We start from the raw sequence: 24,917 nt of genomic DNA on the forward strand, positions 1-24,917 counted from the left end.
TTGCACAAGGAGAAACGATTAACTGCACTTTAATATTCAAGTATGTCAGTTTACTGAGAATTTCAAGATGCGGCTTTTGGTTTCAGCTTGCCTTGTAGAATGTCCATGCAAGGTTTGAAAGACAACGATTTTGAGATAATTTTCCATGTGCATATATTACACGCATTTATTTTTAATACTGATGATCAATTATATACACAATGAATTTAATGTACACGTTCTGGAGAGTGTTATGCAAGTTGAAATGGACCGTATTGGTAAATTCATAATAATTATTGACTATAAAACACAATATTTAGAATATTGCGATGTACATTTCCAACCGGTGAGATGCTTTGCATAGAAACCAAGTTTGTAGCCCATCCTTTATGCATTTTCAATTGGATAAAATCGATGAATATGAACAGATCTTTTGTGGTGCACTATAAAGGTTTGAATACTGGAAATACAATTATTAATCTTGTCCTCAAATGCACCCAAAACAACATCCATACGAGGCAGTGTAATGTAGCACGAGAGCCCTTTAACTGCCTACAATTGACCCTCATCATCATCAGCCATGACAAATCCGCCGCTGGATGAAGGCCTCCCCCTCGCCGCTGCCACCCCTCCTCATGATCCCGCGATGCAACGATCCACTCAGCACCTGCACACGAACTGATCTCATTCGCTGCAGCTCTTCGCTGGACAGCCTCATGGACGCGTTTCTTTCCTTTGGCTGCCACTATTATTATTCTTGATCATCAGCCAACGTCCCTTCCAGTGCAGGGTCCTGTCTCAGCCTGCTTTTTTCTTAATCAGTTGAATGAAGTCATCGATCTGCATGTGTTTTATAAATCCATATGTCCCTCCCTGTCTCTCAGTGTAATTCCAAACACGCCTCTGCGCACTTTTCCGTTTTTGTTTGAATTCTTTAGCTAATGACCACGTTTCCTGAACCATGTGTCACAGCCGATGGAACACGTCGATTAAAAATGTAGTGACCAAAATTTTGGAGACGAAACTTATCCTCGCTTTTTACTGGTGTGAGTGCATCGGTAACACGTTTGTAATGGGGGCGCTTTAATTCCTCTTCCCAAAGTTCTTGTGTACTCACAAACCAAGTGGCGCGTGTGGTATCGATCAAGAGCATCACAACAGGGTTATAGTTTATCCACGGCTGAGGCCCTGGATTCAAAGCCAAGCAGGTACAAAAGGTTAAGCAAAGCTCCAGAGTGCAGTGAATGTAATGGTCACCAATCGGTCAGAGATATTATTGTAAAAAAAAAACCCTATACTGGTTGGCATATAATTGTACACATGCTCATCATCAGCAGCCATGATCTATCCACTGCTGTAGGAAGCCCCCCCCCCACCCCCCAAGCTATTCTCATCTATGAAGCGCAACAATCCACCGAGCTCTTACCCTCAAGCTGATTTATTTGCTCCATCTCCGTGATAGATATAGCTTGGAAAACTGAATTTAAATAACGAAACTTGACAATATACTACCAACGCAACTTAAGAAGAATGTTTATTTTTTTGAATATATCACGTGATAAAACGTATATCGGGAGCATGGACATTGATGAAGGAAATGGAACAGAAGCAAAATTTTGATTTAAAGCTTTCGTGACTGTAGTGATTCATATTCTTGGTTCTTTCGGTAAAGTCACGTTGAAGGGAAACAATAAAATAATAAAATATATATAAACAATAAAATAATAATATATATAAAACAATAAAATTCTCACGACGTTTCGACTGTAACACAAACACCTGATGATGACTGTTTGCGTTACAGTCGAAACGTCGTGAGAATTTTATTGTTTTACATATATTTTATTATTTTATTGTTTCCCTTCAACGTGACTTTACCGAAAGAACCAAGAATAGGAACAGAAGCTGTCAAGTGCACATTGAAACATGGAGAAGCGTGTGCTTGGATTCACACCGAGGGCCGGCCAAGAGGAATACGTGGATCAGAGAACATTCGGAAGTCAGAGATCTCATATCGGCATACCCTGCCAAATAAAAATGCAGATTATGTTAACATTTGGCCTCCGATAATGCAATGCTACAAATATTCCTCTCCTCGTGAGAAAGATAAGAGGGATATTTGTTGTATTCCCCTGCCCCCTCATTGTTTTCCCTTGACATTACCTCCAATTTGTTTTGTTATTAAACACTAGCCGGAAGTACCCGGCGTTGCCCGGGTCAAAAAAATATTTCAAAACTACTCTTAAAAATCTAACAGCAGTGCGTAATGACTGTGGTGGTACCTGCTATGTTACAGCAGTGCATACTGACTGTGGTGGTACCTGCTATGTTACAGTAGTACATGCTGACTGTGGTGGTACCTGCTATGATTACAGCAGTGCATACTGACTGTGGTGGTACCTGCTATCACTACAGTAGTACATGCTGACTGTGGTGGTACCTGCTATAACAGCAGTGCATACCGACTGTGGTGGTACCTGCTATGATTACAGCAGTGCATACTGACTGTGGTGGTACCTGCTATCACTACAGTAGTACATGCTGACTGTGGTGGTACCTGCTATGATAACAGCAGTGCATACCGACTGTGGTGGTACCTGCTATGATTACAGCAGTGCATACTGACTGTGGTGGTACCTGCTATCACTACAGCAGCACATGCTGACTCTATAGCAGTATTTATCGACTCTATAGCACAAAGTAATCACCTGACAGAGTGACGTGGTGAGGCCTAGTCCCGTGCAGAGCCTTCGGCCTCATCTAGATTGTCCAGCCGGCCGAGGTGGCACCTTGGCAGGCTGGGACTGGGCTGCTACCCCTGACCCCCCTAGCCACGATCTCCCCGGCCACTCTGCAGTAATATCTACGGCCTATAGTGGTAGCATCTAGCGACTGTATAGTAGTAACTGCACGCATCGGGGTGGGGGGGACATCACACATTGAAGAATTTACCTCATCGTTTGGTGTATTTTTATAGCATTGTTAACGCGAAAACAAATGTCCCACCGAAGGCGTGGGACTTGGCATGGGCCGTCCTCCCCCACCAAAGGCGCGTGAGTTGGTATGCACGCGTCATAAATAAATAAATAAATAGAAAGATAGAACACACAAAAAACGCACTAAATCGCTAATTAAACTAATTAAAAGTTGACGGATGTGAAAAGGGAATAGCGCTTGCTCACGGCGGGGCTTCCGGCGTGGTACCTGGCTATTTTTTATTTAACGTAAACCCCACCGTTGGAGAGCCAAATCCTTCACAAGTGCGCGAACACAAACAAACCCACACACAAACCCCGCCACAAACCCACAGACAAATTTTGACTTATATATATAGAAAATTGTGTGGAAAGTTTAGATAAAATGTTTTGTCATACATAAACAAAAGGTCTGGACAACGGTTTGCTACGTAGGTTCCGCGAAATAAATTCAACATACCTACAAATTACATTATTTAGAAGTAAATAATTAAATAATAAACGGTCGAGAAGCACATTACTTATAAAGAACATAGTCACAGACCTGAATAAAAATGTAAGTGACACTGTGCATATTTAAAATTATTATAGATCTTTATTTTTAATAGGAACATTCGAAAAGGTGAATATATATTTTTACGTGATAAAAGATCAATAATTTTATTTGTATTCTCCTGAAATGCTCCTGGTATTTTTTTCCACACCTGCCTTGCCAGGACACAATGGAGCTCCTAACAGTCAAAACCCTTGTGATCAATTGTAAACTTGTAGATTCAAATCCTGGAGTGGGAGCATGCTTTTAATCCCATCGACCCATCTTTGGGTCAATACGAATGAGTGCTAACTTTTGCGACAAGTCAAGAGTGGTTGGTTGTCAAGTGGAGGAAATGGTCTAGCCACGCAAAAGTGGAATTTACAAAACTGGGTCACAGTGTGCGTGCGTGCTTTGGAGAGACAGGCACCACCACACGCTCGATTGAGCCGGGGGTGGTGGGGGGGGGAGACACTTTGACTTGTCCACCACTGACACAGTTACACGATTTTTATAGGGACATTATTTAGACGGCTTTCACCTCAACGAAAACGACTCGACTCGTTGCAAAAAGGGATACGATGCCACGAAGATGCAATTATACACCACGTGAAGTGAAATTCCACTTGTACGGCAAAACGTAATGTATATTGATGTAGATGGCCTAATTTAAATGGAAGCCAAACGGATCAAATGTCAACGGATATTTATTTTTAATTCGACTGCAGCCGTGGGACACATACACACGAATGCACCTTGGTGCCCTTTAGCAGCTGACGTCAGTCTTGCCCCTCATGTCACAGCTTGGAAGGCTACGGCTCCACTGCACTGAACAGTGGCTTACATCGTGTCCCGTCTCGAGGCTGCATTGATTTCCCCGTGCCGTGTCTGTACACACTGCTCCCATACGAGCAACACACTCAATACCTAACGGCAATGCACATGTGAATGCATCGCCGTACATTGTAGAGCCGACCCTTCTCTGCGAACTGCTAAGGCCAGGTGCTGCCGTGACAATATAAAAATAACACGATTGAAGAATGTCAAGTAAGTAAGCTTAGGGCAGTGAGAATCCACTTCGAAAAACCGCCACCGGGTTGGCGTCGAACAAAGTCCACAAGCGCCCGAGACGCAACGTGGACGAGATTCAGAAATTTGTTTTGGAAGCCGTCGGCATCCTCGAGCAACGCCAAGCGGAAAAGCGCCCGGCCAGCAGCGCTGCGGAAGCTGGAAGACGTACCGCACCAGCGGTATTATTCACGGCAGCATGCGGAGGGTCAGCCCATTAGTGGCCCCGTGTTGTACGCGAGGACAAAAGCCCCCCCCAAGGCAAAACTTGACGGCGACCCAGAAGCATTCCGCACCCGCGAAGGAAAGGTTCGTGCAGACATAGAGCGGCGTAGGATCCTGCCAGTTGTTTTTGCACAAGAGAGGCGAGATGCAGATATGAATGCAAGAGCTGTCCAGGTAACCATGTTCTCGCCCTTAGGAGTAGTAGGAGGATTGTCTTCATCACAGATTTAGTATGCATATGAGACTGACCTGTCTTGAAAAAGATCCGTCTTCCAACTCACGATTCCTTTAAAATTGTCACGCGTGCAGCATTCACTCGCTTTGGAGGAGAGAGAACGACTCAGAGGTGCGAGGAACCACAGAAAAGCGGGAAGGCAGCCACGTGGTGAGCTGGCACCGACGTTCGCCCAAGCTTTTCAGTCCTCTATATATGAAGGTGTCAATCGGCCAATTCATGAGGGTTTACACGTGGGAAAACACTCTATCCCATACACTCTATCCTATTAAATTTTGCTGGACTGCCTTCTCCTGGCAAGCCAGGGTATGACGGCCACCTCCTCGATTCCCGCGGCAAGGGAGTTTTGCGACATTTGTGCGGTCCACCAATCCTCACCGCCACAATATGGGTTCACACGCAAGCACGCACCACCGACCAATCACCCGGCTAAGCTGCAGATGTTCCTGGATATAAATGTAAGAGGAAGGAGCAATACCCCCCCTCCGCCTCTAATCACTGCACCTGAGATGAGTTAAGTGATGACGTCACCCTGCTGCTCTATATAAAACCGGGAGCAAGCGAGGGCTTTACGATTCTGGCGAATTGCCCGATGATGCTGGATGTATTTACCAGCGAAACGTCGTACTCAAACTGTAAATGTGGATTCACTCTTCAACACACCGGTGGGCTAAAGTAGTGAATTATTTGTCTTTTGTCAACGTGACACTTTTTTTGCTGATTGGCCGTGTCGGGTGGTGGAGGGTTACGACACATTTATAAATAAACGCGATCTAACCCAAACACCTTTATTATGAAGGAGCATCTCGCCAGATTGGCATGCTTACCACCTTTTTTCTACTTTGCGCTCCTATCGTGACTTTTGTATTGTTTGTCGTTGTATCTTTCCGACCCGCCACTACTGGACACCTGTGAAAAATAGTTTTATTTAGCTCATCGGATTCCTCCAGCGGTAAAAATAATGATTCTGATTCAATGCCTGAGCAATGTTATCAATCGCCTTGAACCGACTGGTGTGGGAAAGCTTAAGAAGCCGAAAAACCTCAATGACGTTAGTGAGGGCAGCGTTTCCCTCCCAGCAACTATGGCCAGGTGAGGGTGTGGTTTGCTCGTGGACTGGCTGACTTTCAAAGAACAGTTCTTCAAGCGTATCATGCCAGCTGCACAGAAGACCGTGTCCCAATAGACGTGTTTCCAAATCGAGTGGTGCTTCTGGCTGTAAATGACTCTGAACGTTTGACCTGAGAAACAGTCAAGAAAATGATTTTTTCAACGTTTCTCATTCGGAGACATCTGCAAGTTGCAGGGTGGGTCCCATTCACCGCTGGATCTCGGAAAGCGCAAGCCATTCAGCGTTAATTTTATTTAGAAAGACGCAGCGCGGCTGTTTTAAAAATAAATGTTACATCGCCGCGGAGAACTCAAGCGACACGCCTGCACTAACTTATGACGTACACGTACGTCATCGGAATGGGAAAGGGTTAACTAGCATTGATGAGAATCAAACCAGAGTCCAATGCTTCAGGAGAGTATCAACTGAAAATAAGACGGACCAACTATTACATGCCATGTTTAGTTCACTGTAAATGTTGGTCATGTAAGTGTGGACTTTGCACACGCAAAAAAAAAGTTATTTTATGACAGAATTCCAAAATGACCTTTTCAGGTTTCAAATACATGCGCCAAAGACGAAAACAGCTCAGTTAAATGTCCTTTGCTTATACTTGTTCACATTACACCTTAATGAGTAAAAATAAAATCACAACATCATAGACTCAAAGAATCCCTGATGATAACCAAGGGGACTATTTAACAGTCACTGTCAAACACATTAACTAAAGTTCTCCTGGGAGATCAAATTAGATGCAGCAATTAAGGCTCTATTCTCAGTCTGCAGCACGCATCCTAATAGGTTCATAAATTGCAATCCAGTGGGACAAACGTTAAAAATATCACAAGGCTCCTGGAAGGAATATTATAAACATACTAGTACAGCATGTGAGCTGAGCCAAAGCATCTCCCCAGCTGGACACAAAAGGGGCTTCTTGGTTGGTGGCCACCTCTGTTGGTGGCCGTGAGCCAGTGACTGGAACACGTGCCCATCAAAGAAACTCGTCCATTCATAGCACAGCCAATCATAACCTCTCACCACTCGGTATTTATTTTATGAACCTTTGAGGGTGATGATGGGCCGAGCCAACGCCCTGACCAGAAATCTTGGACTCGCATAACCAAAGTCGGAGCAATGGCAGACTCCAATGAAAGAACCAATGGCGACGGAGATGAAAACCCATCGTCATGTGATCAAATACTATCGTCAAGTGATAAAATATTAATATGGCACAGGCTTTTCATACTTGTGAACTTGTAAAGATTAACAACGTAGCAGGTAACATCCGAACAAAATAGTCAAACGATTAATTAAACCAAACGGGGAGGGACCGCTGGAATCACCGAGCCATACAAAATGTACTGGGAACTCATTTTTTAAATCCCTTGTCTACGAAATTTGCGAAGGACCATTCTGAAACACATTCCAGTGGAGGGGGCTGGTAGGAAAATTTCCCTACCAGTAATGCCCACTAGGAGCGCATTTGTTATATATCCGGGTGTCTGGATACACGTGGACAGACATCCACAGACAAACACAATTAATCCCCTGCCTCCTGTGAATTAATCCCGGTTGGGCTTCCAGTCCATATAAGGGCACCATGGGGAGACCAGCCCCTCCACACCCAGCCCCACCCCTCCCACCCCCCCTCCCCAACCAGCCCCTTCCCACCCTCCCCTCCCCACCCAGCCCCACCCTCCCCCTCCCTACCCTCCCCTCTCCACCCAGCCCCACCCCTCCCACGTGGACAGACATCCACAGACATACACAATTAATCCCCTGCCTCCTGTGAATTAATCCCGGTTGGGCTTCCAGTCCACTACGTTTCCTACCAGTATAATCCCCTGTAGGCTGGTGTAACCAGGAGGTTCCTACCAGTAGTATTAGCATCCTTGTGTTCTATAATCCCAGGAGGATCTTAAATCCCCTTGCGGACGTCAAAAAACAGTGAATGCAAAGCTACTTGGCGCGCATTTTCGCCGTGTTCGATGGGAGGTGTTGTCATTGCCGACCTCCCCAAACCGGTTACTGTGCACAAAACGTCCACGTGGGACAGGCCCTAGACGTAACCACACGTGCGGTTCTGTCGCCCAACTTCACAGGTACACGCTTCTCTCAACCCAGGAGAGGGCAAGACTCGTCTTGAGGCTTGGAATGCAACTTACCCGTACAGTTCATGCCTTTAGATAAAGGCAAAGATATCACCCCCCCCCCCCTCCCTTTCAGGATAGCGTGTAACAGACTGTTGGGGCAAGTGCTGTTAGCGATCAAGACCTATGAAGGCCGGTACGGGACACGAGGTGGGGGGGTGGGTGGCCAGCACCACGCCCGGCCGCCTTTGTCTCCCCTAGCGGTAATGTTTACACATCGCAACCAGGAACTCTTTTTTTTAGCGCGAGTCGACCTAGGGGAGGACCAGGACCAATTCGGATAATCGTCACTGGAGCAAGAATCGAACTCAGGGGGTTGGGTTCGTGGCGCAGCCCGGTAACCGTTGCACTACCGCTCCCCACATGCCTTTAGATACACACATGCACACAGATTGAATTTGCATTCCTAGGCAATGCATGCACTGTATATGCCATGCACGTATGTCAGGATTGCTGTGGGTCATGCCTGTGGAGTAGGGTATGGTTTGCTGACCTGTACGTTACCTAGACATCTGGCACAATCATTGTTTTTAAAACGGCAGTGAGCGTTCCATGTAGCCCCACTCACATGGGCGGGGGGCATGGTCGAGCGATAACGTCTGCCGCTTGTTGCAGGTGTTCGCTGCTTGAACCCAGCGGCCGCCCTGGTTATACCCGCGGGTATATTAACCATAAATACGCACCGTCTGCCTGACAGTGGACGTTAAAGATCCCGTGTCTGTCAAGTGCTCACTGAGCTGCATTGGGCTTATAATTGCCGAATTAATACATTATACGTGTTCTTCATTGCAAGGCCCGCGGGCCACTGGCGACCCCTGGCGACCTTTAGTGTGGCCTCCTCTAGTGTGGCCCTTGATCTGCGGCCCCCGATAATATACACAAATATAAAAAAAAACATCATGCTGTTAAACCCAATGGTTTCACATGTATGGCGGCTCTCACACTGTCTTATCAGCGAAAGTGAAAATTAGTGAATAACTCTGCATTATACGGTCACACTCATTACATACAAAGTGCTATCCACAAATGAACCACAATACCGTACTGATCTACTCAAGGAGCGTAAACCATCACGCCAACTCCGGTCACCCTCGCAGCAGCAGCAGCAGCAGCTTTTGGGCTAGTCATCGAACAAAGACGGTCACCGCATTGCGCGTTTTCAGGTGTGGCCGTTTGGAATGCTCTCCCTTCTGATATCAGGAAGACACTGGGGATATGCACTTTTAAATCTAGATTTAAAACTAATTTCTTTACAACTGCTTTTTGTGTTCAGTTTGTTGTCCTTCCCCCGCACCTCGAATTAGTCACGGTTGTCTAGGTAGCTGCAAAATAAGTTAAAAGTACGTACATACATATGTGACGTCATTTGTAACAGTATGCCGTTTGTGTACCAGCGTCAAGGTCCAAATTTGAAAAATTACCCGTAAATTGCTCAATTGGATCTACATAGCAATCACTGGGACTTCAGTGAGGGTTTTCCTGGATAAACATGCATAACAATAAATCATACGCAAGACTGCAGGGATATAAAGACTCTGCAGGCCTTTTGTTTTCAAAAGATCGATTCTCATGCACAGTGCTATGCAATTAATTACAACAGGTTTAATTAAGCACATCTAGCCAACTGTTTGACCCCATGAATGATTTTTCACGCAATAAAAAAAAACTCATTACACTTCAGTTGCACTATCCGCATATTAACTTTCGGTATTCATTCATAAAAATGTCAAACGCCAATGACACATTGGACCCCACCGAGTCCATCGTCTGACACTGAAGACCCTATTGCTTTACACCACAATATTTGCTGCAAAGGGCACGTGTGCCGAAATATTGAGATCTTCATAACCTTTCAGCGACAGTAAAAAAATGTTATTTTTTTATTCACTCCGTATTCTATTACATTTTTTAATAATGCCATGCCAAGTCCAGTATAAATTTAATTTAAAAACTTACTGCAGTTGTATTTTAAATCAATTACATTAGTTTACTTTAAAGCAATGTTACAAATATAAAACTACATATTATACTCTTTGGTATCTTTCGGTAAAGTCACGATATAAAATAAAAATTATAATAAAAATCACGACGTTTCGATCACAACACAAGCAATCGTCCTCAGGTGAAAAAAAAATAGCAAGAGAGCTGCTGAAGCAGGGTGTTATATAGGCCTGAGATGGGTGCTGCCCAGGGTAAGTGGACGGGGTTAGAGAAGGAAGATCGAGGGCACCCCAAAGCTGTTAGGCTGCCCATTGTATTGGTGAGAGATTAGCAGCGTGCCAATGTAGCCACCCCGCCACATCGAGGAATGAAACTCAGAGAGTCGGAAACAACTGCTAACATCGGCAGGTAGGATGGAAACATCAGAGCCAGTTATGACTTAAACTGGTCAATAACGTCCTTCCAATGATTGCTCAGTTTGTACCCTTCTCGGTTGAAATTGTGTCTGTTTATATATATGGATGGCTTCATGAACGAATCTTTGTTGATAGCCAGTGGGTTTGCAGAGTACCTTCGTCTTGGAGAAATAAATTTCGCGTGTGCCCACAGCGTTAAAACAATGATCAGCCCATGGCCGTGGTATTGGTCCTACCGTGTTTCAGATCTGCCTTGTGTTCACGAACACGGTCCGAGACATGTCACTTCGTTTCCCCAATGTAACTACTGCCGCAGCCACAGCTTAGTTTGTAGACACCGGGGTGTTGCATGTCAGGGATCACATCCTTAAAAAGCTAGGTGTTAACAAGACTGTTATCAATCAGAGTAACAGCACAATCTCCGAAGCCTAAAATCAATACTAGCTAGGGGGCTGAATTTTGCTGTCACCCCCAAACACATCCCAGTGGATGATACAATTGCCCAGGTAGATGTAGCCCTCAAAGGCTTGGGACACATCCCGACAGATGTGGCAAGATCTGAAATTGCCACCATCCTTAAAAATGCTAAGAAACCCATTCGTAACATCAGCAAAGACGAGCGCTCTTAACTTGCCAAATTGAAAAAGAGAGAAGACAGTCATCCTCTCAGCCGACAAGGGCAATGCAACTGTCATCATGGCTAAAACCATATATGACAACAAAATCCAGGACCTTCTAAATGATGGCAGTTACACCAAAATCAACAAAGATCCTACCAACTGCCTGACTACAAAAACCAACAATATCATTACCAATTCGACTTCTCTAATCGAACCATTCAAGCGGCTCTCCCTAAAACCTTCTGCTACTAGACCACCCAGCTTCTATGGTCTTCCAAAAATCAATAAAGAAGGTACTCCAATTCAGCCCATCGTTTCCACTATCAACTCACCTACCCACAAACTGGCCCGATTTCTGTCTGAGACCTTGCTTCCATTCACGGGCAAGACTACCTCAGCATTATGTAACTCAGCCCACTTGGTCTCTCTATTTAAAGCTTTCGTGACTGCAGGGATTCATCTTCTTGGTTCTTTCGGTAAAGTCACATAGAATGGAAATAAAATAACAAAAATAAAACATAATAAAATAAAATTATCACGACGTTTCGGCCACAACACAAGTAGCCTTCTTCAGGTGAAGGAACAGAACTGTCGGGATGACAGCGCTTCAATGAATACTGCTACTTGTATTCTTGGTTCTTTCGGTAAAGTCACGTAGAAGGGAAACAATAAAATAAAAAAAAAAATATTGTGTTGCAGTCGAAACGTCGTGAGAGTTTTATTGTTTTATTATTTTATTGTTTCCCTTCTACGTGACTTTACCGAAAGAACCAAGAATATACTGCTACTTGTGTTGTGGCCTGAACAATATCCGTTTAGCATTAAGAGAAGTGACAGCAGCAGATGTGAACGTAAAGGTGATCAGTATTATCTTGGTGTCGTGGCATCTCTTCAGAAAAGTGAGTGACTCGATCAGATGAGCATTCTTGTCTCGAAGTCTGTTAAAAGATCTAATAGTTGTGTGGAAACCCTCCCCGTAGAGGCAGGGAGGGATTCCACACAACTTATTATGGGAACCAAATTATAGTCCTATAATAGTTTTTTTGTTGGGTTAGATCGCGTAAATATACATGTGTCGTGTTTAAGGACACATTTATATTTAAGCGATATAATTTTAAAAAAACTATATTATGGATATTGGTTTCACGAAAGCAATATCCATAAACTCATAGTCCTATACACTGCATTTGCATGATGTCAAAGGCGCTCACAGTCAGTGCTGGTAGACCTCAAGGGAAGGTCACTCACTTTAGTAATGGACACAGCGGCGTTATTTAATTTTAAAATTAAGGTACACTCATCAGTTTAAAATAACGTATCAGTTTTATTATGCAGCCATTACTTTTCATTGTAATTTCAAGTTTCAGTTTCTGTTGATTTTTGCGGTTCAGTTTCTTCTTCCGTGAATGAAACGTCACATTTCCTCCTCCTCCTCCTCTCAGGGCACCCCCCCCCCCCCTTTGTGATTTGAGACGTGGCAGTAAATGCCTCCCTGTGCCTCCCACGAGAGCCAACAGGCAGTTAGAGGCTTTGGCAATCAACTTACATTTCACTTCACAGTGCTTATTACCGTGACACACGACGTTGACACAGTCTCAGAAAATACATATCTAAACCGATACACGCTTTGTTTTTTAAGCCATTTTTTTTTACGTCTCTTGACACTGCACAAATGAAGTCGACCAACTTGGGATGCGGAGATGACGGATCAGAGATGGATACCACATGCGAGTGATTTTGTGTTTCCATGTGCAAGCGCCCATTATCAGATGTCCCACGGTGGTGAGATGTTAAATATCTCGCCTGGTTTACAGGAGGTCGTGGGTTCAATCCCGACGCAGACGCCAGTATATTTGGAGTTTGCATGTTCTCCCTGTGGTCACGTGGATTTTTTTCCGGGCCCTCCGGTTTTTCCCTCTAACTTTTAGAAACATGCGTTTTAGAGTATTTGGCTGCTATAAAATTCCACGTGATAAGCCACTTAGTTGGACTATCATTTGTGGCCAGGTCCATTCTGAAAAAGAGCTTTACAGCTCCGTGGGCCTTACCTGGTAAAATAAAAAAAATAGTTCACAGTCCATCCCTTTATTGAGCTGATTTTCCCAAGGGCGAGTAAAATATTCACAAATTCAGTCCACGTTGGACTGTTGAGAAAACTTGACCTACGTTTACCTTCTTGCATATTGTTGTTGTACTTTTGCCTGAAGTACAATTCCCATCATTTAACGACGATCGACACATTACATTGTTCAGATATCATAAAGCACTTTTTGGGGGGGGTGAAAAAGGGTAACTTTCGATGCTATCGGAACGAAAAAAGCCTTTAAACATGCATTTCCTAAACTCGCTTAACGACCAAATCATTTAACGACCGGCTTCGTGGAACCAATTACCGTCGTTAAGAGTGGTTCTACTGCAATAACCCACAGTGTCATTAATTCATTCTGTAATTGTGACCCCAATACTGACACATGCATCTTAATGGACGCTTATCTGGTAAAATAAAGATTTCCATTTACCTATTATGCCATGTCCATAAATCGGATAACTTGGGCACATTGGCACGCAACTAGTTTATTTTATATATATATATAACTTTCATATATATGACTCATGTCTTTGATATGGTCAGCTTCGATGCTTCGTGTGTTATTTAATGTCAATCAAGGCGAGACGAGCATGAGGTGTGCACCGAAGGTCCCCTTGCACAAGTCCATTACGCCAAAAAAAACACATTTGCCAAGTCTGCACATGCCCTGTGTGTAGTGCAGTGGGTTTCGACCTGTTTTGTTTGGCGACCCCCCCCCCCCCCCCCATTCAAGACCAATGGTCCCTGCACCCCTACACCCCACGCCCCTCTGCACACCCCCGGCACCCCCACCCCCAAGTCACTAAACCCCACAATCCACAGAGAGATTAATTACACGTGCACGCCTCCTCCAGTCAACGCGTTGTCAGTGGAGGCATTCGTTTCAAGTTGTGCATTGGTTCGTTTTGCCGCTGCGCGCACGGAACTAACGTTCGCCTGCGCGCACACGTGACATTTGCTCTTGCATGGGGCCCAAGCCGCAGCCTGCACCTCCCTCGAAAGGATTTCAACATCTCCCTCCCCACCGCACCCGACCACTCGGGGGTTTGGGGGCAACCCCCACGGGGGTTCAGGAGCGCTGGTGTAGTTTCACCCCAGCGGTTGTTACACCGCCAGTGCCACACAGTGTCACGCTCGTCGGTCGACGTGCTGAGTCACTCACTGCGGGAACGGGGGGGGGGGGGAGTCGGACACAAAGCTGGCTCGAGTGGATTGTATCATTAAAGCAAAAAGCAAAAAAACCAAACCCTGCGATTAAATTTCGAGTAAATATAGTTTACGGCTGCCCAGATCCGTGGATAAAGAAATAATTACCCTCGTCATAATAAACTGCAAGCAGTTCAAAAGGATGTTCACGAGAGACCATTTAGAATAATCCTAATACTCAATGGAGCAAGGGCTGATCTGATCAACTTGCATTCAGCAGACAAACCACTACCCGGGAAGGCAGCAAGCGAAACTCCAGCTATCTCCTTGCGAAGTGCAAATTACTTACTATACGAACCTCAATAGCAGCAAAAAAAACCTGACTCTGGCGGAATCAATTCACAAATCCTCGAATACTGGTTACAAATCTCCTGCCTCAATTCTGCCACGTGAACCTACCAAATGGTCTCCCCCTCTAGCCATTGCATTTCCTTTTACAGGGCTCTGGTCATTGATACCGAAGCAGCCGACAGAAATACCCATGGCTGTGGCTAATTGACGCGCTGAGTCACTCACTGTGGCTAATTCAAGAGCCGAATGGCTCACAGGGCTATACAAAAATAAAACAAACTGAACAGAAAAAAATTTAACTCTTAAATGCTACCCCCCGAGAAGCCCTTTCTTAAACATTTGTCTGGCGTAGTCCACTCAAAATACTCTGGAACAGACAGTGAAGCATCAAATTCCCATAGAGAGCACTGGCCACAGGGATGCTATGGAAGTTTTGAACGGTGAGTTTTCGAACGCTGGATCCGATCTGCAACATCACTCCATCTCGCCCTCTACTTTCTACAGGACCTGCCACCGTCATCCCATAAACGTCTGCATCTTGTCAAAATAAAATAATTGTCAACAGCGAATGGGTTTTATGGTCTGCAAAGAATTGCTCCACCTTCGAAAGGAATCCGTGAGCTCACTCTCCATAGAGAAGTGTGTCCCGAAAGGGGATCTGGGTGTATGCAGATTGAGGAATGCACCTATGGCCAAAATAAATAAATAAAAGTGCACATTCATTTATATTCCCACTGCAAGTGCATGCCCCCACATCTCCCCCAGTAGTCCAATCTTGCAAATAATGTAACAGGGTCTCTTTAAAGTTACATTTTCATGATGGTGTTGGCTTTGGTAATGGTCCACATACATTTACAGAAATATGCCGGATGGAATCATCCACTATGATGTAAACTCATTTAGTGTGAGCTTCGTTGACCGCTGGGCTGTACAGCTGTCAAAACAGACTTCGACTTTAACATTCATCTGACATTATCTGTTATCCTTCGATTAAACCCAATTCCTCGCGAAAGCACATTCAATTATTTATTAGAATTGTTATTTGCCAAGCGCGTGATAAGTTTCATGGCATTATGTCAAGTGATTTGTCTTTTCGCCATCATGGGACACATTGCTGCTCTCTACATGCAAAAAACACACGTGACACGCACACAAACATGCCCAGGTGTAATTTTACCATGGGTGTTCATTTTTAGGAGGTAACAGATGGCAGTGAAGACAAAAAAAACACCATTGCTTTTTCATACAGCTCTTTCAGAGTCTATGGTCCCACCATCACCGAAAGAGCTGCGCACGTGTGCATCTGATGCTCTCCGTTCGTATTACCCAATCAGCCCATCAAAACCTGATTTGTATTGACATATACATCCCCTCCCCCCCTCCCCATTAAAGTAATGTCCTCATTAATCGCTACTAATTACTAGTTATTTCACAGGTGTGCTGTCAATTCCGGCAACAAAATTCTATTTCTCAGATTCCAAAAACCAAACCCTTCCTATCTAACGGTAAAAAAAAATGTTCATTGGGGCCATTGCTTTAACAACTCTGCAAATAGATACATTCTTTCACGTGGCATTCATTCGGACTGAATTCGCAAAAAAAATTGCTATGCCACACGGACATAACGTGGCCGTAACGTCAACGTGCTGTGCAGCAATGTGCGCTGCGAAGAGACTCCAACAACATAACCCCCACACAGTGCGCGACTACTCTCTTTTTATGGTTGTGCTCGTGCGCATCCCCTCGCCACACTGGCTAATGTGATCACTCAGTAGCAATGTGCCCGGCAAGCAGGCACGCACCTATGGAAAGTTCTGTGTGTGTGTGTGCGCGCGCGAGGAGGAGGAGGGGGTGGTCATTATGTGTATAGGCAAGGGCATTCTGTGATGAGTGTTGAAGCGTATTTATTCTGCGAAGCCAAGACGATACTGGTCCGGTGGCACTTTTTTGGGATACATCGATTACCAAAATACCACGTGTTTGTTATCAATTTGACAAGCGTCGCTGTGATGACAGCAAGATGTGTAGGTCCCCTACGAACTATGTAACCATTTTTTTGTGTTATATTCAACGTTCTTTGTTTTAAAAAAAAGGTATACAAGTTCCAGTCGGCTATTTAAAATATCTATTTTTAAACTCCCAACTGAAGCATGCATAATGGATTTAATCATCAGTGGGAGGTACTATTTAAAATAGATAACTTTCAAACCCAAAGAGAGCAGCAGTAATATGTGCATTTGCAGTGCCCCTGCAGTCTATCACAGACGAAAAGGCACGGGTAATTACAACTATAGAAAAACACGTTTCCTTGACGCATTTTACACAATGCGAGCTTTTGAAGCGAGTTTTATCATTCGTTTTAATCATTAAAGCAAGCACATTGCAATGCCGCTTGTTTTCAGCGTGGAGTTTACACGATGAACCCCCATCAAGAGGCAGATGCAGTCTCCATCAATCCGTTTCACGTAGACGTCCAGTCGGACGATCTCAGGACACACGGGTGCGGTGCATTCCCGAAGACGGAATTCGCCGAGACCCAGCTGGTAGCCCGACGTGGCCTGAGAGCACTCGCCCGAGCGGGCACAATGGTCTCCGTCAACCGTCAAATGGTCTCCGTCAACTTGACGATCCTCAACCATTCCCCCCAATCAGTTTCACTTCAGCCTCGGAGCTTCCCTTACTGCATTCATTTTAGTGAAAGACGGTCACCGCATTACACACTTTCAAATGCGCTTCTGCGGCCGTCTGGAACGTTCTTCCTTCCGATATTAGGAAACCACTGGAGCTACGCACATTTAAAGCTAAATTGAAAACTCATTTCTTCAGAACTGCTTTTTGTGTTTAGTTTATCGCCCATCCCCGAACCTCCGATTAGGATGGTTGGCTATGTACGGTGTGCGAGGTCAACATACATGCACAGTGGGCTTTACCTGGTAAAATAAAATGTAAAAAAATCGTGATTTGCTTACTTTTCCTATACTCTGCACCACTATTGGTTGTTGTTATAACTTTCTGACCCACCCCTACTGGACATCTGTGGAAAAAAAGCTTTATAGCTCATCGGAATCCTCCAGTACAAATAAAGGTTTCTTATCCTGATATTCACAAACGTTTGGCCAGCACCTCGAACACTACAGCCGTCTAAACAAGGGCTGATTAAGGATTCAGAGTGCACTTAATATCCACTACCACATAAAGCAGGTTATTTTACCGCCGGGAAAGTAATTATTTTTTTAAAGCATCAAAACAGCAGGAAATCATTGTTTTTTTAAATATGCAGATTTTTTTTTTAAATGTGCATGGTGCGCCCAACGCCCGATACCTTTTGCAGGAACGCCACATCACAGCCAGAAGCAAAACGCATAACTATACAACACAAGCCATTAGGGCGGCATGTATGTGCAGCACATGCCACGATTAACACAATCCCTGCAGCCGATAACATTACCAGAAGAGTCGGTACGGTGTCTCAACCAGCTTCAACGGCGTATAAAGCACAAAGCCTGTGCAGCCCACGAGCCATGTCACACTGACTGGATATGTGGCTCTGGTGACTCGGGCCCTTCTAAGCCCCGATGGTTGTGAGCTCAAGTCCGTTTGATTATTGGAGGTCCTGCAATACGAACACGGCTTTGTCTAAAAGCCCAGAATGTTTGCCCTATAAAAAAAAAATGGGACTGCCACCCGCCCGCCCGGGCAATGGGATTGTGAAATTTCCACCCACTGGGCTGCTGAATGCCAACGGAGATGAGCACACCACCTGATACTCATTTGAACCACGGAGACACTTTTGGCCCAGTTCTACGAGCAAGAGAACCATGCTTGGCACAAGGCCAGTCCAATGAGCGATATCTCTTCACAAAAAACAGGCCAGACAACTAGATTTGCTGCTCAAATTGTAAATGCTGTGGGTTTACTCTCCAACATACCGGTGTGCTGAAGTAACTAGTAACTAATTGGCACGTTTTATTTACGTGGCAAACCTTACTGATTGGCTGTGTCGGGTGGTGGTGGGTTAACGACACATTTGTATTTAAGTGATCTAACAAAAAACGCCTTTATTATGGATATTGGTCACGAAAGTCTACGTGTTAAACTAAATTTCTGTACGCATGTATGTTGAACTTCTTTTGCACCGTGCTAATCGGAGGTGTAGAGAAAAGGACAACAAATTGAACGCAAAAAGCAGTTCTAAAAGAATGAGTTTTCAATCTAGATTTGAAAGTGCGTAGCTGCTGCAATGGCTTCCTAATATCGGAAGAAAGAGCCTTCCAGACGGCCGCAGAAGCACATCTGAAAGCGCGCAAACATTATTATGATTATCTAAACCGGGGTTTTTCTACGCAGCTGTCAGTATGCTCCTCTCTAACAGTCTTGAACAGCAGGCTGTCGGAACCGAAGAATTTCAAGTGTCGCCCTGCAGAAATTACCACTTCTGGGTCCTGTACTGTGGCAACACTCGGACCCTGGCGACAGATCTTAAGTGAATCACGACTCACATTGCCACTGTACCTTAGGAGTTATAAAAAACAAGATTCATTGTAAATATAATTTCAAACATTTCAATTCACTTTGTACAATAATTAGCTATCCGTTAAGATAAATAACTAAATTAAATTGCCCTGCTTATACAGAATATGAATACATTGATCGACTTACAGTTTTCCAAAATAACTGTGTTTCTTCAAGGACCAGTCCTGCCATCATGTGTTTAATAGTTTTATTTTTACAGTGGCTTAATGAGTACAACCATCTGTAATTGCATAGAGCCCATCACTACCATTGCATTTCATCTTAAAACCTATGCAATGCATCCAAAAAAGCATGAATATTTCCGTTACAAAAACATATTCAGTTCATTTTAAGTTCAATAGAAAGACTTGTCCCCACCACAGGAATGTAGAATTTCCACCACTGGTTCTGCAGGGCCGTGAACAGGAGATGAGCACCAAAGACTCAATGCTCATTTGAGCAGGAAGTCACTTGGCCATTGATTCCCTTCAAATGCATTGTTTCATTTGGAGGGCACGTCTCTCCTCTGTGCTCTCTCGTGTGTTCTGCCTTGTTTGTTCTGTCCATCTACAGCAATGGTTCTCAGGGTGCAGTCACTGGTACCACCCAGTGTGGTCTACGACGGTCCTCCAGGTGGTCCGTGGGGCTGCGATGCAAACGCAGGTTGATCCGGAAATAATGATGTTTACACCTTTTGTTTGGGACATGAATTCATATTTTACTTATATTTAACTTTAAACATGAAGTTAGGTAAACTACCCTGATTACTCTAACCCTAAGATCTAAATGCAACCCGAAGAAAAAAAAACCTTCCAGCCACGTTTAAAAATAAATACTGCATGTTCCGGCAATATTAATCATGCTGTATTAGTGGCCTTTAGAGAGAAGTGAATGCGTTTTGTCACCAGGGGTGGGGGGCTGGGTGGTCCGCGGAAATGTTTCCACAGGCTGAGTGGGTCCGCAGGCCAAAAAAGTTCTAGAAACACCTGACGCAGAGGGATAACACGCAAGGCGGCTATTGGGGCCTTCCCCTCACACGTTTGTGGAACATCACGGTTGGAACACGATGGCTTCAAGGGATGCCATTTTTAGTTTGGCGGCTTTGTCCTTTAACTTGAGAATGTCTCCTCGTTATTGACCGTCTGGGGCAGCTCAGTTATGGGTTGAAATCTGAGGAACATGTTGAGGGCTGCTGTTTTTTTATTACTCAATCTTAGCTTCTTTCGTGATTGGGAAATTGCTGGGCTGCATTTTGAGAGCACGAACGCTGCCACACATGCAGAGTAGATGTTAAGTACCTGCACTACAAACAAGATGAAAAATAATGTATTCTTGAATCAAATCTTGACTCTTAGTCGTGACAATTCAAATTGCCGGAGCACTTATAGTTTAATGCGTAATTGTAAATGCCGACGATATAAATATAACTTTCAGGCCTTGCTAAAGAGCTTGATCGATGGAAGGCCACCCGATGCCGCAAAAGTCACGGCCACATTTCATTATTCAGTGGGGAGGTGGAAGGAGGTGGTGGACCAATGATGATAGTCACAGCAGGGAATCCAACTCAGGTTGTGGGGTTCATAGCAGTGTGTTAACCAGTGTATCAGCGTGACAGCCAGCACCATGCATTACCAAAAGTTGAACTGCATAAGAAAAGTTGTGCATACATGTTCAGAAACCTAAGTTTATATTTGAGTCTTCTGAAAGAAATGTTTGCTTCTCATACTCGGTATACATCATTTTAATTCACTAAGCCTGGCTTCTTTTTTAGAATCTATTTCCCACAGTTGTCAACATGTAAGACAAACAATTAAAAAGTTATGACGAACAGCTCCATGTTACAAGGAGACAGCTTCACCATTCTGCATCTGTAGCTAGGTGTGCTACCATGTGCTGCCCCTAACTTCTTACACTCGCACAGTGCAACAGAGCAGAGGCATTGTTTCCAAACCAAGCGTTTCAAGCATTTCACATCAAATTAGTCCCCATAAAATTGTTTGATCATCATTATCATCACCACCATTATCATAACAAGCATCATCTTCAACAATCCACCTTCACAATACAGTCGCGCATTATCACGATAAATACAGAACTGCATTATGATGATGATGATGATTATAATTGTGATCATGTGCTGTATCGATTGATCGAGGACAGATTTGCGTCGTGGATGGAGGAGTTCCACTGAAAAGTGAGGGGAAATATGCTGCACGCGTACATCTTGGAAGGCATTACATAAAGGGATGCTCACAGCCATTAAAAGTCTGCCTAGCTAAAAAAATACGAGTCTGTGACCGCGGAATCTAATAGGGCAGTTTCAACTCCTTCAATTTCAGATCTAATTGTTTTAGTTGATTGGCCCAACGCTCGTCGACATTACTTTTTCCATAGAAGAAGACTTTCCCAGGTCTCCCTTGAAAGAAAAAAGTCAGACCATTCTCTAAATGCTTTTTTTCATAAAAGGAACCTGAATCTCAAATGTAGTCTAAGTGCTCCTGAAGCACTCACCTGTTGGCAGTCATAAGTCTGGTGGTAATTCCACGTTCGTATGGTGGGGGCCAGTTTAATCAAGTGGCAATTAATAATCATAACATAAGCCTAAACGTAAACACAAATGAGACCAAAGCACAAACACAAATGTGTACAATGATGCAATACTATACATAACAAATAAGCAGGCAACTTAACTCCTTCATGCACTGTATCTGTCCCACGACTTAAAAAATGAAAGTACGCATTTTTTGCCCTTTCCGTCAATCACAAGGCCTTTAGGGAGTGCACAACGTCAGCAGCACCGGACCAACACCAGCAAACTCTGGACCAGTTTTAGCATACAGCGTCTCATCAGCAGTCAGATTTGCTTGAACTAATGAAAGTGAACTCGCAAATTTTTAAGGCAAGGACCCTATGTTTAGAATTATGAGTCAAATGTATATAAGAATGATGAAATAACCATTGTATCGTAAAATAATCACTGTACATATTTTTTTTTATAAAAATGACCGCTGAGTGTAAAAGAAAGTTGAGGGAGAGGGGGGGTACGTGCTGAATCCTGGCTCGCACTTAGAGCGGTTTCATTCAATCAGACTGAGCTACAGAATGCACCACATGCGATGCAGCCTCTCCCAGGCTCAGGGGCTGCTGGGATTCTATCACACAAATACAGCATGCGGTTACTACGAGTCAGCAGAGTTACTTGACCAGACAAACCTGTACCTCACTTAGGTGAAAACCGCCCAGCAATGATATGACTTAGGAGTCCATGCGACTATCACCCAACTCCGTATCGCTCGAAAGTAATACAAAGTGGGAAACAAGTACTTAATTGAGTTATCACCCAATCACCTCTGCCGTGAATAGGCTTGTTGTGAGATAACTGGAAACCAATATCCGTTTTCAGAATCGATTGCCGATTCTTGGAAGTGAGGTGCCGGCAATCAATCATGGTGGAATTTTAGGAATGAACGCGCCATTTGCCACTTGCAAACGCATGCCTTCACGGCGTGGGGAGGCCCTCACAGCGGAACGTGGCACTGTCGCCAGAGAGCCTTCATGGCAATGCTTGCGCTATGGAGACACTGCCCTTTAGCACAGGAATGTTTTTATTTTCACCGCTGGCTAAGGGAAGACGACCATTGATGAGCCATCGCCGACTGTGATGCACTCTCAATTCACACGAACGGTTCTCACCTGTGGCATTTTGTGACGGCTGCAGTGCAAAGTTGCAGAGCGCCCTCTGGACGAGTAGCTCGGGTAGCTTGTTAAGCAAACATACGCTTGTCACAGGGTAGGTCAGCAATGGACAGGATGAGTCGAGGGGGAAAGTGGGTGGGCCAGGCAGCCTCTTTCACAGTACCTGTCTCACTGTAGCAAGTACAAAGCTCACTGGACAGTGATTTGCTTAACACATCCATTTGATATAGTTGCACGTGAAAATCATTAAACGTTTCCATGTAGCTAAGCCTGTCATTCAACTTTTTGGAATCTTTGCAACATAAGACCAGTGTGTTACTTGACAAATGAGCTTGAAACATTTCACCTGCAAACTGTGCAGTGAAAATCCTTAAATCCGCAAAAATAAAATCCATGAATCCCAAAATTCATGGAGGCACCCACAGTTCATGGCAACTTGGGGGTAGTCCACAGGGGGAAATAGTCCAGATTTTTTTGGAAGTGGCAAAAAAAACCTTATATCCACAAGGTTCTGATTCAAATATCTGCACCACGACTCGTCGCGAGTGGCTCCATTCAGTGCGAGAGGGCCTTCCGTGAGAAGCTCAGCGGGTGGCTGCAACGATTACGAACAATCTTTGATAACCAGCCTAGGATAGCTGCGTTTCCGTAAGGAACGCCTTGGTATTCGCCAGCTCTCCGTGGTGGGAGAACACTTTGGAGCCGATTCTGATGTCGGGCCCTTCGTGACAAAATCCCAAGCAAGGGTGTTGATGCAATTCACACGTTCCTAAAATGTTACGCATTTTGGAGTCGCGCAACTAAAAGCTATGAAAATCTGTGAAAGTCCACACATTTTCACAGCATATGTATTGTATTTTCGAGTATTTGGCTGCAATACATTTCCACGTGACAATCCACTTTGTTGAGCTATAATTTGTGGCAGGTCACGTCTGTAAAATAGCTATATAGCTCAGTGCACCTTACCTAGTAAAATAAAAAGTTTCGTTTATTGCGGTGCATTGCAGACTTTAGTGCTTTCACTGTGTATATCTCACCAAATACAATATCTAAAAATGAATGCACTCACAATTAACGAAATTATTCAAAGAATGAGACTTCGAAACAAATATAAATGCATAATAAAGGTTTTTGGGTTAGATCGCGTTATTTATAAATGTGTCGTACAGGATGAGTCGAGGGGGAAAGTGGGTGGGCCAGGCAGCCTCTTTGCATCAGCAAAAAAAAGTGTCACTTTTTTTTGCTGATTGGCAGTGTCGGGTGGTGGAGGGTTACGACACACTTATAAATAACGCGATCTAACCCAAAAACCTTTATTATGAATAATATTGGTCGCGAAAGCCTACGCGTTAAACCAAATATAAATGCAATACTATACTGTATAATGGGATGTACTGTAAAGCAAGGAGGAAAAAACCATGCATACATGTGGGCTCTGTAACACTTTCATACATGCGTTTGTCCTCGCAATTAGTTCATCAACGACAATAGTGTTACCTTTTGGGCCGCACAATGATATGACATACGTAACATGTCGCATAACGTGTGACGTTGCAATATGACCACGTATATAATCACCTACGTAACATGTCGCATAACGTGTGACGTTGCAATATGACTACGTATATAATCACCTCATCTAGAGGGCAGGGGAAAGGGGGCCACTACAGGGAAGACACAAACGCCAAGGCGAATCCTCTTGAGCGCTGTTTTTTTAATCTCCAAGTTCCAGGACAATGTGGCCATCTTTGTAAGTGGTGAGTCCATGATGGCAACAAAACTTTCCACAAAGGTTGTATTCACATTGGATCTTCTTTACAAGATATCATGCCCCCACGCTTCAGACAGACGTCCAGGACAGAGCTAGCGGA

The 24,917-nt window shown here is 44.2% G+C and overlaps 1 protein-coding gene across 4 annotated transcripts in view; it reads right to left on the bottom strand.

The window, feature by feature from the left end:
- LOC116938798 (thyroid hormone receptor beta-A) overlaps window positions 1-24,917 on the bottom strand; it is a 106,775-nt gene that overhangs the window by 39,477 nt on the left and 42,381 nt on the right. The gene's annotated exons all lie outside the window — the stretch shown is intronic.

Source organism: Petromyzon marinus, chromosome 4, assembly GCF_048934315.1.
Source record: "Petromyzon marinus isolate PM22_M1 ecotype Great Lakes invasive population chromosome 4, UKy_Petmar_22M1.pri1.0, whole genome shotgun sequence".
NCBI lineage: Eukaryota > Metazoa > Chordata > Hyperoartia > Petromyzontiformes > Petromyzontidae > Petromyzon > Petromyzon marinus.